Here is a 14,406-nt window from a genome sequence, read left to right as displayed (position 1 = left end):
AGTGGCCAGTTTTGAGTCACTAGATCTATTTGAAATCTATCCATTAAGCATGGCAGTAGTGTCACACAACACGATGGGGAGTATCCTGAATGTGAAGATGGGACTTTATCTCCACAAGGACTGTGCTGTGGTGACTCCACCATGGACAGATGTGTCTGCGACAGGTAGATTGGGAAAGAATAGGTCAAGTGTGTTTTTCTGTCTTGTTGGTTCCCTCACCACCTGCTGCAGACCCAGTCTATGACTGGGCCAGCCCAGTCAGTAGTTGTGCTACCAAGCCACTCTTGGTGATGGGCATTGAAGTCCTCACTCAGAGTACATTCTGTGCCCTTACCACCCTCAGTGCTTCCCCCAAGTGATGTTCAACACGGTGCAGTACTGATTCATAGCTGAGGGTTTGGGGGGAGAGTTGGGCAGAGGGCAGTGCATTGGCAGACAGCAACCAGCAGGAGGTTTCCTTGCCCATGTTTGATCTGATGCCATGAGACTTCATGGGGTCCAGAGTCAATGTTGAGGATTCCCAGGGCAACTTCCTCCCAACTGTATGCCACCTCTGCTGGGTCCATCTTGCTGGTGGGACAGGATATACCTAGGGATGGTGATGGTGGTGTTTGGGGCTTTGTCTGTAAGGTATAATTCCATGAGTATGATTGTGTCAGGGTGTTCCTTGACTAGTCTGTGGGACAACTCTCCTAACTTTGGCACAAGCCAAATGTTGGTGAGGACTTTGCAGGGTCAACAGGGTGAATTTGCCATTGTCGTTTCCAGTGCCTAGGTCCATGCATCTGGTTTTTTTGTAGGCTTTGATATGACTGGTAGGCCATTTCAGAGGGCCTTTGAAGAGTCAGCAACATTCTTGGAGGCACATGTAGGCTCAGTAGGGACAGCAGGTTACTAGTGAACCAACTGGGTTTTATACAATAATTGACAATGGTTTCATGGTCACTATTACAGGGACTAGCTTTTTAATTACAGATTTATTTCCTGAATTTAAATTCCTCCAGCTGCTGTGGTGGGGTTTGAACCCATGCCCCCAGAGCATTAGTGTGAATTACTAGTCTGATGACATTATCACCTCACTAGCAAGCTGGCTAGTCTCACTCCCTTGGCCTTTCCCTTAGGCCTGTTATTTTATTTTTCTCTTCAATAATTCTCCAAATCCGCTTTGAAAGCCATGATAGATTCTGCCTCCACCGCCCTTTCAGGTAGTACATTTCAGGTCCTGATCACTCACTGCAGAATAAAGTTTTTCCTCATGCAGTCTTCGATTTTTTTTGTTTTTACGTTAAATTGGGGTCCTCTAGTTCTTGACCCTTCTGTCAATGCGAACAATTTCTCTCTATCTGCCTAGACCCCTCATGAACACTTCTATCAAAATTCCTCAGGGCAGAGTCCTAGGCCCAGCCATCTTTAGCTGCTTCTTCATAAGGCCAGAATTGTTTGCTGATGATTGCACAATGTTCAGCACTTTGTAACTCCTCAAGAACTGAAGCAATCTATGTGCAAATGCAGCAAGACCTGGACAATATCCAGGCTTGAACTGACAAGTGGCAAGTAATATTCGTGCCACACAAGTGCCAGGTAATGACCATCTCCAACAAGAAAGAATCAAACCAGCACCCCTTGACATTCAATGGCATTACCATCGCAAAACCCCAACATCAATATCCTGGGGAGTTACCATTGACCAGAAACTGAACTGGACCAGCCATATAAATACTGTGGCTACAACAGCAGGTCAGCGGCTAGGAATTCTGCAGAGAGTAACTCACCTCCCGACTCCCCAAAGCCTGTCCATCATCTCCAAAGCACAAGTCAGGAGTCTGATGGAATACTTCCCACTTACCTGGGTTAGTGCAGCTCCAACAAAACTTAAGAAGCTTGATACCATCCAGGACAATGCAGGCCACTTGATTGGCACCCCATCCACAAACATTCACTTCCCCACTACCAGTGCACTGTGGCAGCAGTGTGTACCATCTAAAAGATGCATTGCAGGAATTCACCAAGGCTCCTTTGTCAGCAAATTCCAAACCCATGACTGCTACCATCTAGAAGGACAAGGGCAGCAGACACATGGGAACACCACCACCTAGAAGTTCCCCTCCAAGCCACCATCCTGACTTGGAAATGTATCGATGTTCCTTCACTGTTGCTGGGTCAGAATCCTGGAACTCCCTCCCTAACAGCACTTTGGGTATACCTACACCAGATGGACTGCAGCAGTTCAAGAAGGCATCTCACTACCATCTTCCCAAGGGCAATTACGGATAGGCAATAAATACTGGCCTAGCCAGCGACATCCACATCCACATCCATGAATGAATAAAAAATCTACTCAACCTACTCTTCTCCAGGGAGATCAACCCCAACTTACCCAATCCATGTACGTAACTGAAGTCTCTCATCCCTGGAACCATTCTCAATTTTTTCCCGCACTCCCTTTAATGCCTTCACATCCTTCCTAAAGTGTGGTGCCCAGAATTGGACACAATGCTCCAGCTGAGGCTGAACCAGTGTTGTCTAAAGGTCCACCATAACTTCCTTGCTTTTGTATTTAGGGTTGCCAATCATCCAGGATTGGCCTGGAGGCTCCAGGAATTGAAGATCAATTTCCAGGACACTGCTGTGTAAAACCCTGGGGAAAAAAATCATCGAAATTTTGAAAAAGATTGCTACTTTTGGCATGTTCTTTAAATGTTTCTCTTTACCAGATGTAAAAATATTGAAAATTGAAGGAAAAATGACTGTTTGGCTGACAGTCAAGCATCATCCAATAGGGTAATGAGCCTTTTTTGCTTTTTAATTGGTGTAGGAAAGCAGTGATTCACAAGGATGGATGTGTTGGCCAATTAATGGCTGGAGCATGGGGGGAAAGTCTTGCAATGAAACCTCCAGGAATACATTGAATCACAGTAGGCAACCCCATTTGTACTCCATGCTTTTATAAGACATTTGATAAGGTTATTGCAGAAAATATACGCCAATGGTATAGGGGGTAACATATTTGTATGGGTAGAAATTGGCAAGCTAGCAGGAAACGGCAGGATGTAATGAATGGTGTGCCACTGGGATCAGAACTGCAGCCTCAACTTTTTACATAAATGACTTGGATGAAGCGATAGTTGGCATGGTTGCTAAATTTGCTGATGACACAAAGATAGGTAGGAAAGTAAGTTGTGAAGAGGTCGTAAGGAGGCTGCAATGTGGCATAGATAGGTTAAGCGAATGGGCAAAGATCTGACAAAAGGAGTATAATGTGGGCAAATGTGAAATTGTCCGTTTTGGCAAGAAGAATAAAAAAGAAGCACATTATCTAAATGGCACGAGATTGCAGAGCTCTGAGATTCAGCTGTCCTAGTGCATGAATCACAAAAGGCTAATGTGCAGGTACAGCAGATAATCAGGAAAGCTAATAGAATGTTATCGTTTATTGTGAGGGGAATTGATTGCAAAAGTAGGGAGGTTATGCTTCAGTTAAACAGGGCACTGGTGAGACCACATCTGGAGTACTGTGTACAGTATTGGTCTCCTTATTTAAGGAAAGATGTAAATGCGTTAGAAACAGTTCAGAGGAGCTTCACTGGACTAACACTAGAAATGGTTTTATGAGGAAAAGTTGGACGGTTTAGGCTTGTATCTGTTGGAGTTTAGAGGAGTTAGCGGTGACTTGATCAAAACCTTTAAGATCCTGAGGGATCTTGACAGAGTGGATGTTTCCTCTTATGGGAGAATCTAGAACTAGGATCACAATTTAAAAATAAGGGGTTGCTCATTTAAGATGAAGATGAGGTGAAACTTTTTCTCTCAGAGAGTTGTGCGTCTTTGGAACTCTCTTCCTCAAATGGTGGTGGAAGCAGGGTCTTTGAATATTTTTTTTAAGGCAAAACTAGATAGATTCTTGATTGACAAGGGACATGAAAGGTTATTGAGGGTAGACGGGAGGTTACAATCAGATCAGCCATGATCTTATTGAATGGTGGAGCTAGGCTTGAGACGCCAAGGGGCCTACTCCTGCCCTGCCCTATGTTCGTAGGGCACCATATTAGGTTCATTCTCAACCTGTCCTGCTAGCTTCAACAATTTGTGCACATACACCCTATATATGGGGCATTATATCTCTTGAATCCTTAGTTCACAGAATTGTTATGGTACAGAAGGAGGTCATTCGGCCCATCGTGTCTGCACCTGCTCTCTGAACATTTTAACTTGGTGCCAATCTCCTGCCTTTTCCCTGTAACCCTGCACATTATTTCTTTTTAAATAATCATTGCCTCAGTTGAACCTGCCTCCATCACACTTCCAGGTAGTGCATTCCAAACCCTAACTACTTGCTGTGTGAAAAAGCCTTTTCTCACCTCACATTTGCTTCTTTTGCAAAATACTTTAAAACTGTACCCTCTGGCTCTCCATCCGTTTACGAGTGGGAACAGTTTCTCCCTATTTACTCTGTCCAGACCCCTCATGATTTTGAAAACTACTATCAAGTCTCCTCTCAGCCTCCTCCTCTCCAAGGAAAACATTCCTAACTTCTCCAATCTTTCATCATATTTAGGGGAAGTGATGGTGTAGTGGTATTGTTGCTGGCCTAGTAATCTAGATGACCCAGGTTCAATTCCTGCTATAGCAGATGGTGAAATTTGAATTAAATAAAAATCTGCAATTAAAAAGTCTAATGATGAAACCCATCTGTGGTTCACTAATTCCCTTTTGGGAAGGAAATACACTGGCCTACATGTGACTCCAGACCCACAGCAATGTGGTTGACTCTTAAATGCCCCCTCTGAACAAGGGCAATTAGGAATGGGCAATAAATGCTGGCCTAGCCAGCGATGCTCATGTCCCACGAATGAATTAAAACAAAACTGAAGCGTCTCACCCCTGGAACCACAGCTAAGAGAACAATCTATCAGTCTCAGTGTTGAAATAAACTCTGCCTTTTGGGGCAAAAGATTCCAAATTTCTAAACCCTTTGTCCCCTAATGTCCCTCTCAAATGGACTAGCTCTAAGTTTAAGACCACAGGCGAGTTCTCTGGAGCGGAGAGGAAAAGGGATTGGCTGCTGGAAAAAGTTGGGTCAATGAGTCAATCCCCTGCTGGTTCTGGGTTGACGGCGTGTGAGCTGTGAACTACAATTCCCAGCAAGCTGCTGCAGAAAGGGGAGGGAGACTGACTCTTACTCATTGCGAAGGTTGGCTTTGACCTTTATGATGCAAGGGGTAGGTTTCCGAGAGGCATGGGGCGTCCTTCTGGACCCTGGGCACATCGCAAAGGAGATACAGGGACACGCAGACACGCACAGACACGCTGCAGGGGAAAGGGAGATAAGAGAACCCAAAACGAAACAGCGAGGAACTGGAGGGAAAGCAACCACAGCGCCAGAGAAAAATAGCCAGCAGCATTTCTATCTATCTCCATATAAAACTCAGCCCTTCCTGTCAGAACCTGCAAAAGAAAAAGGCTTGAAGATTAAGCAGGTTTGTGACAGTAGAAAATCGACTGCATTGTCTCAGTGAATGGTATCATCGGGGATTCATGATCAGCAAGGTGGAAGAAAGTTTCTTTTAAATATTTATCCTGTGGGATCTGTCGTTGTTCAGCACTGTCGATTGGACAGGATGGTACAGGGACAAATCCCAGGTACAATTATTGCGTTAGCCTCAGTGTTACATTGTAGATATTTTCTTGCATTAGCGGATACAATAAGAGCCTATTGTAATCCGCCTGAGTGCTCTGTGACTGAGAAGGTAGAGTGAGAAGGTGCAGATCAACAATAGATGGTTGGGACTGTCCCACCCCCCACCCCCTTTAAACCAGCTTATTCCTCTTTTCTATTTTCTATTTTCTATTTTACTTAGTTCTGTTGAAGAGTCATAGGGATTCGAAACGTTAACTGTGTTCCTCTCCGCAGATGCTGCCAGACCTGCTGAGTTTTTCCAGGTATTTTTATTTCTGTTATAGAGGGTTGGGACTGTGCTGGGTGAAGTGATCAGTTTGTTGATGGTCTGCAATCACAACGATTCATCTGGGCAGGGGAGTCAGGAGGTTAAATCATCTGTGTGTGGAACTTTTGATTCAAAGTAATCGAACCATATGGTGCTTGCCTTAGCTGCCTGTTGTGTGCTGGAAGAGGAACTGAGCTGATTACCCTCATCTGCATGGTCTCAGTGGCAGGACCAGAGCTGCTTGGGAGCTAAGGTCGGAAAGGTGCAGTCTCCTTCTTCCCGTTCAATTATTTAATTATTTAGCGTTTGTTCACCCTCTTGATGCCCAGCTGAAAGCTTGGGCAGTGTAATGTTGCCTGCAACTAGCAGCTTCAGATGTGCGTGGGTGATTTGCCTTCTGAGTTATATTTTTAGTCGACCAACTTCCTCATTGTGAGGGAAGCACCTGAACTCTATTTGGCAGTACCACAAGATCAGATTAGTAACTTGGTCCATGCCAAGCTGCTACTGTGAAGTGATCACTTCTGCTGGTTCTGGAGGGTGGCCTCACACAAACTGCCTACAGATAGTTTTTTTTATCTTTACCTGCTCTGGCCGATAATCTGAAAATTTCTTCAGCTCCAGATAGAACTTTGATTATTTGAGGGCCGCCAAACCACGGTGACTACAGGGCAGGGTGAGGAGGCAGGCCCCAAGTTACCTCAGCCGGACCAGGGATTGAACCCCCCCCCCCCCCCCCCCCCCCCCCCCCCACCCCCCACCATGCTGCTGGTGCTATTTTGAACCACCCACTAACTGTCGAGCTAACCAGCCCCCCTAACCTGGATACTGGGCCTTCAGCAAAATTGCCTGGTTTTCACTCCGTGGTTCTCTGCTCTGACAGATTGCTACCCAGGAAGCAAGGGCAAAGATCTACCCTGTCATCTTTTCAGCTCGTAGGATTGTACAGCATGGAAGAGGCCATTCAGCTCATCATTGGCTCTTTGAAAGAGCTATCCAATTTAGTCCCACTACCTCTGCTCTTTCCCTTTTTATGTACTGATCGAATTCCCTCAAGAAAATTACTGTTGAGTCCGCTTCTACCACCCTTTCAGGAAACACATTGCAGGTGTTTTTTTAAAATTTATTCCCTCACGGTATGTGAGTGTTGCTCACATTTATTGCTCGTTCCTAATTGCCCTGAAACTCAGTGGCTTGCTTGGCCAGTTCAGAGGGCAGTTAAGGGTCAGCCATATTGCGGGGGGTCTGGAATCATGTGTAGGCCAGAGCAGGCACGATTTCCTTCCTTAAAGGACAATCGCAAACCAGATGGGCAACAATCGATGATCATTTCACAGTCACCATTACTGAGACTAACTTTTAATTCCAGATTTTTAAAAATTAATTGAATTTAAATTCCACCAGCTGCCTTGGTGGGCAGAATATTAGCCTAGGCCTCTGGATTACTAGTCCAGTGACATTACCACCACACCACCATCTCTCCCAGAACAACCGAATGAGATAAATAAAGTCCTCATCTCTCCCTGGTTCTGTTTTTGCCAATTATCGTAAGTCTGGTTACTGACCCTTCCAGTGAAAACAGTTTCTCCCTATCCACTATGTCAAAACCCCTCTTCATTTTGAACACTAAATTAACAAGCAACCATGTTCCATGTTCATTTATGCAGGAAACGACTTTGTAATATCCGTGCACTGTTTCTTTTGTAGGCACATAGGAACGGGAGGAGGCCATTTAGCTCCTGAACTGTCCTGCCCTTCAGTGAGTCCATGGCTGATCAGTGACCCAACTCTAATTACTCGCCCTCCCCTCCCTCAGCTTTGTCCTGCATGAATGTGGCAGTGTCAATCGCATGGGGAAAGTGCGACACGATGGAAGTGTACCCAAAAACCACAATTTCGCATTGTATTAATGTATATTTGTACACTAAAAGAGAAGGTCACTGATGCTCCTGTATGATTCTGTTTTTGAAATCTAATCGTCAGTCTTGGGAGACAGAATAGCAGAGAATAAATCCATTTCAAGTGTGTAAAATTTCTTTATTTCAAATGCCATCAAATTACTTTGAAGAAGAATGACACTTGATGGGTAATAGACACAATGCTTACCACAGGGTATGATTGTGGTTATTATCTCTGGATTAGTAATCCACAGGCCTGATCAGGAGACATGAGTTTGAATCCCACCATAGCAGTTGTGGAACTTAAATTCAATTGATTAAATAAATCTCAAATAACAAGTTAGCCTCAGTAATGGCACCCATGAAACTACTGGATTGTTCTAAAAGCCCATTTGGTTCACTAATGTCCTTTAGGAAAGGAAATCTGCTGTCTTTACTTACTCTGACCTGTATGTGACTCCGGACCCACAGCAATGTGATTGACTGTAATTGCCCTCTTAAAATGACCTAGCAAGCCACTCAGATGTATTTATGAAGGCAGCTCACTGTCATCTTCTGAAGGACAATTCAGGTTGGGCAATAAACGCTGGCCTTGCAATCAACACTCACATTCTGTGATTGAATAAAAAAAAGTGTAGTGTAGAAAAGCGGTTAAAAAGAAGACCTGGAGACAGTAACTACTACATAGAGGAGCGGGCAAAAAGAGGACCAGGAGACAGAAACCAATACCTAGCAGATCTGCCCAATCCAGTCCAGCCTGTGGCTCCAAATTGGAACGTACGCGTTCTGAGAGAAATCAATGTGTGACATCACAGGAAAATAGATAAGTGATTGGTTTGTGATTATTTTGTTTGTTTATCTTCAAAACTCGTGCAACTTATTAGCTAATTTATGGTCTTATTAGTTGTCATGAGGTTTACTTGCAGTAGTAAAGGTCACTGAGAGTAGCACTGTTTATTAATTATAAATAAATTAAAAATAAATAAATTAATACATAATTAAGATGACAGGGCAGGTGATGTGTTGCGACTGCAGAATGTGGGATATCCAGGGCAAACAACTCTGTAGTAAGTGTCTGTGGCTTGAGCAGCTTCGGCTTAGAGTCATTGAACTGGAGGCTGAGCTGCAGACACTATGAGGCATCAGGGAGGGAGAAAGTAACCTGGACACTTTGTACCAGGAGGTAGTCACACCCCTCAGGATAGGGTCTTCTGATTTGATCAGTGGTCAGGGACAGGAGGGTGTGACTGCAATTAAGACAGGTATGGGGACCCAGAAAGTAGAAGTGGAGGAACCTCAGCCTTTGCAATTGTCCAACAGTTTTGAGGTTCATGCAGTTTGTATGGATGAAAGTGGAGGCTGAGCAAATTGACCATGGCACCATGGTACAGGAAGCCATTCAAGTGTTGGGGAGTGAATAGAAATGTAGTGGTAGTTGGGGACAGTATAGTCGGGGGATAGACACAATTCTCTACAGCCAAGAGCGGAAGTCCAGATGGTTGTGTTGCCAGCCTAGTGCCAGATTCTGGACATCTGCCCTGGACTAGAGAGGAACTTGCAGTAGGAGGGGGAGGATCCTGTGGTCGTGGTCCACGTAGCTACCAATGACATAGGTAGAACTAGGAAAGAAGTTTTGCTGAGGGAGTAGGAGTAGCTACAGGCTAAATTAAAAAAAACAGAACCTAAAAGAAATCTCTGGATTACTACCTGAGCCATGAGCAAATTGGAGTTGGCTTATTCAGATTAGAGAGCTAAATGCGTGGTTCAAAGATTGGTGTGGGAGCAATGGCTTTTGATTCATGGGGCAGTGGCACCAGTTCTGGGGAAAGTGGGAGCTGTAGGGTTGGAATGGTCGTTATCTGAACCATGCTGGGACAAGTGTTCTGGCAAGTTGTATAACTAGGGCAGTAGAGAGGGCTTTAAACTAAATAGGCAGGGATCAAGTTTGGGAAGATGTGATAAACTAAATAGAGAAGACAAGTCAAGAGAACAAAGTAGGAATAAGGGAAATAATGAACAAAGCATTGCAGGAAGGGACAGTGTACAAACCTAAGAGTGCACCAGCAGATAAGGCTAGAGGTTATAAAAATAGTAAAAAGACAGAACTAAAGGCTGTGTATCTGAATGCACACAGCATTCATAATAAAACAGATAAATTCACAGCACCAGTAGAAATAAATATATTTGACCTGAAGGCCATCACAGAGACATGGCTGCAGGACTGGGACTGGGACCTGAATATTCAAGGGTACTTGACATTTAGGAAGGACAGGAAGCAAAGTAAAGGTGGATCGATAGCTCTGTTAATTAAGGATGACATTGGTACAATAGAGAGAGATTACCTTAGTTCCGGAGATCAAGACGTAGAATCAGTTTGGGTAGAGGTGGGAAATAGTAAAAGTAAGAAGTCACTTGTGAGAGTGGTTTATAGGCTCATAACAGTAACTGCACAGTAGGACAGGTACAGGAAGAAATATGGGGGTTTATGAGAAAGGAATGGTGATAATCATGGATAATTCAAATCTACATATAGATTAGACAAATCAAATTGGCAAAGGTAGCTTGGATGATGAGTCCATAGAGTGTTTTCAGGACAGTTCCTTAGAGCAGCCTGCTTTAGCACCAACCAGAGAGCAGGCTGTACTATATCCGGTAATGTGCAATGAGGCAGATTTAATTAATGACTTTGTAGTGAACGCGTCCTAGGTAGCAGTGATCATAACATGATTGAATTTTTCATTCAATTTAAGGGAGAGAGGAGTGGCTCTAAATTGAAATAAGGGTACTTATGAAGGCATGAAGACAGAGCTTATTCAAATGAACTAGGAAATTAGGTTAAGTGATAGGTCGGTAGGGATACAGTAGCAGACATTTAAGGATATATTTCAGAATATTCAGAAAAGATACATTCCAGTGAGAAAGAAATAACCTAAGGTTAGGACTTACCATCCATGGTTAACTAAAGAAGTTAAAGATAATATCAGATTGAAAGAAAGAGCGTAGAATTTCGTAAAGATGATTGGTAGATCAGAAGATTGGACAGAATATAAAGAACAGCAATGACTAAAAGATTAATAAGGAGGGGAAATTGGAGTACAAGAGAAAGCTAGCTAGAGATATAAAAGTGGATAGTAAGAGTTTCTACAAGTATATAAAAAGAAAAAGAGTAAATAAAGTGAGCGTTGGACCTCTGGAGAGTGAGAATCGGGAATTAATAAAGGAAAATAAGGAAATGGCAGATGAATTGAACAGATATTTTGCGTCTCTCTTCACTGAAGAGGACACCAATTAAATCCCAGAAATAATTGAATCAGGAGTTGAAAGGGATTGAGGAACTTTAAACAATTACAATAAGGAAAAGGGTATTGAGAAAATTATTAGAACTAAAAGCTGACAAGTCCCAGGTCCTGATTGACTTCATCCTAGGGCCTTAAAAAAAGTAGCTTATATTTATTCATTCACGGAATGTCGGCTGTGCAAGCTGGGCCAGCATTTATTGCCCATCCCTAGTTGCCCTTGAAAAGGTGGTGGTGAGCTGCCCTCTTGAACCGCTGCAGTCCATGTGGTGTAGGTACACCACAGTGCTGTTAGGAAGGGCGTTCCAGGATTTTGACCTGGCGACAGTGAAGGAATGGCAATATATTTCCAAGTTAGGATGGAGAGTTACCCAGAGGGGAACCTCCAGGTGGTGGTGTTCCCATGTGTCTGCAACCCTTGTCCTTCTTGGCGGTAGTGGTCATGGGTTTGGAAGGTGGTGTTGAAGGAGTTTTGGTGAGTTGCTGCAGTGCATCTTGTATATGGTACACACTGCTGCTACTGTGCATCAGGTGGAGGGAGTAAATGTTTGTGGATGTGGTGCCAATCAAGCGAGCTGCTTTGCCCTGGACAGTGTCCAGCTTCTTAAGTGTTGTGGGAGCTGCACTCATCCAGGCAAGTGGGGACTATTCCATCACACTCCTGACTTGTGCCTTGTAGATGGCGGTGAGTTACTTGTCACACGCTTTCTAGCCTCTGACCTGCTCTTGCAGCCACAGTATTTATATGGCTAGTCCAGTTCAGTTTCTGGTCAATGGTAACCCCCAGGATGTTGATAGTGGGGGATTCAGTGATGGTAATGCTACTGAACATCAAGGGGTGATGATTGGATTCTCTCTTGTCGGGGATGGTCATTGCCTGACACTTGTGCAGCATGAATGTTACTTGCCACTTGTCAGCCCAAGCCTGGATATTGTCCAGGTCTTGCTGCGTATGGACATGGACTGCTTCAGTATCTGAGGTGTCGCGAATGGTGCTGAACATTGTGCAATCATCAGCGAACATCCCCACTCCTGACCTTATGATGGAAGGAAGGTCATTGATGAAACAGCTGAAGATAGTTGGGCCTAGGAAACTACTCTGAGGAACTCATATGCTGGAGCTGAGATGACTGACCTCCAACAATCACAACCATCTTCCTTACTCAAATGACTCCAGTTTTGCCACACTCTTTGAAATGCGGCCTTGATGTCAAGGGCAGTCACTCTCACCTCACCTCTTTTGTTCATGTTTGAATCAAGGCTGTAATGAGGTCAGCAGCTGAGTGCCCTGGCGGAACCCAAACTGGGTGTTAGTGAGCAGGTTATTGCTAAGCAAATGCCGCTTGATGGCACTGTTGATGACCCCTTCCATTACTTTCCTGATGATGGAGTGTAGACTGATGGGGCGGTAATTGGCTGGGTTAGATTTGTCCTTCTTTTTGTGTACAGGACATACCTGCGCAATTTTCCACATAGCCACGTAGATGCCAGTGTTGTAGCTGTACTGGAAGAGCTTGGCTAGGGTTGCGGCAAGTTCTGGAGTGCAAGTCTTCAGTACAATTGCCGGAATATTGTCGGGGCCCATAGCCTTTGCAGCATCCAGTGCCTTCAGCTATTTCTTGATATCATATGGAATGAATCGAATTGGCTGAAGACTGGCATCTGTGATGCTGGGGACCTCCGGAGGAGGCAGAGATGGATCATCTGCTCGGCTGAGGCACTTCTGGCTGAAGATTGTAGCGAATGCTTCAGCCTTATCTTTTGCACTGATGTGCTGGGCTCCTCCATCATTGAGGATGTGGATATTTGTGGAGCCTCCTGCTCCAGTGAGCTGTTTAATTGTCCACCACCATTCACGACTGGATGTGGCAGGACTGCAGAGCTCAGATCTGATCCATTGGTTGTGGGATCGCTTAGCTCTGTCTATCACTTGCTGCTTATGCTGTTTGGCGTGCAGGTAGTGCTGTGTTATAGCTTCACCAATTGACACCTCATTTTTAGGTATGCCTGGTGCTGCTCCTGGCATGCCCTCCTGCACTCTTCATTGAACCAGGGTTGATCCCCTGGCTTGATGGTAATGGTAGAGTGGGGGATATGCAGGGCCATGAGTACAATTCTGCTGCTGCTGATGGCCCAGTGCTCTATGGATGCCCAATCTTGAGTTGCTAGATCTGTTCAAAATCTATCCCATTTAGCATGGTTGTAGTGGCACACAACACTGAGATTGTAGATTGGTGTTAATTTTCCAAAATTCCCTAGATCCTGGAAAGGCCCCATCAGATTGGAAAATAGCGAACGTGACTCCTCAAGTAAGGAGGGAGACAGAAAGCAGAAAACTACAGGCCAGTTAGCTTAACATCTGTCATAGGAAAAATGCTGGAATCTATTATGAAGGAGGTTGTGGCAGGGCACGTAGAAAATCTCAATCCAATCAGGCAGAGTCAACATGGTGTTGTGAAAGGGAAATCGTGTTTGACTAACTTATTGGAGTTATTTGAGTAAGTAGTAAGCAATGTGGATGTGCTGTACTTAGATTTCCAGAAGGCATTTGACAAGGAGTCACATCAAAGCTACTATGCTGAATAAGAGCTTATGGTGTAGGGGGTAACAGATAGAGGATTGGCTAGCTAACGGGAAATAGAGTAAATGGGTCATTTTCGGGTTGGCAAAATGTGAATAGCGGAGTGCCTCAGGGATCAGAGCTGGGGCCTCAACTATTTACAATTTACATTAATGGCTTGAATGAAGAGGCTGTTCTTTTTACTGTGTGGAAATTGCTGACGTACAATTGGCTGACTGCTAAATTTTGCTAACTCACATGTCTTCTGGCTGTGTTTTGTTTACACATTCTTCATTTGTGTAACCACCTTTGTTATATTTAGTACTGATTCACTAGGTTGGTCACTCGGTTAGTCATTGGGTCACTAGAAGGTTCACTAGGTTGATCCCGGGTATGGAGGGATTTTCTTAAGAAGAGAGGTTGAGTAGGTTGGGCCTGTGCTCATTGGAGTTTAGAAGAATGAGAGGCGACCTTATTGAAACATATAAGATTCTTAAGGGGCTTGACAGGGTAGATGCTGAGAGGTTGTTTCCACTTGTGGGAGAGTCTAGGATCAGAGGACATAATCTCAGAGTAGGGAGGTGCCCATTTAAGACAGAGATGAAGAGGAATTTCTTCTCTCAGAGGGTAGTGAATCTGTGGAATTCTTTACCGCAGAGGGCTGTAGAGGCTGGGTCGTTAAGCATATTCAAGACTGAGATAGACAG

General features: G+C 44.3%; 1 protein-coding gene across 4 annotated transcripts in view; it reads left to right on the top strand.

Moving 5' to 3' along the window:
* Nucleotides 1-5,211: 5,211 nt before the first annotated feature.
* The window catches only part of mon1a (MON1 secretory trafficking family member A), a 31,962-nt gene continuing 22,767 nt past the window's right edge, over nt 5,212-14,406 (top strand). For 3 of the 4 annotated variants that reach the window (XR_005943447.1, XM_041190778.1, XM_041190779.1), the window contains exon 1: nt 5,212-5,477. The gene's annotated coding sequence lies outside the window, so the exon portion shown is untranslated. The other variant, XM_041190780.1, reaches the window with a different exon arrangement.

This window comes from Carcharodon carcharias, chromosome 7 (genome assembly GCF_017639515.1).
Source record: "Carcharodon carcharias isolate sCarCar2 chromosome 7, sCarCar2.pri, whole genome shotgun sequence".
Classification (NCBI taxonomy): Eukaryota; Metazoa; Chordata; class Chondrichthyes; order Lamniformes; family Lamnidae; genus Carcharodon; species Carcharodon carcharias.
This window is presented reverse-complemented; position numbering and strand designations above follow the sequence as displayed.